Below are 293 nucleotides of genomic sequence, written 5' to 3' on the forward strand. Positions count from 1 at the left end.
ATGGCAGTGACTACCTGAGCGATACCTCCAGTAAGGCAGGACAGGCGTGGGCTGCAATGCAGAGGGTTGGGGCGAAATCACCCCACAGCTGGGAGGGGCTGAACTCTGCTCCTGGGATTTAACTGCTGCTGTACCTGAGATATCAGCATAAGTCTGTCCTCACTAGGGAATGCTTCCTCAAAGACACAAACAGCATAATAAGTGACATTTTCATTACGTTCCTGTGACAGTTTCAGAGACGGTGATTAAGCAGGCTGTGAAACAGGGAAATTACTTTGTAAGATATTCTTAAT

The sequence above is a fragment of the Falco punctatus genome (genome assembly GCF_963210335.1).
Source record: "Falco punctatus genome assembly, chromosome: 4".
Lineage (NCBI taxonomy): Eukaryota > Metazoa > Chordata > Aves > Falconiformes > Falconidae > Falco > Falco punctatus.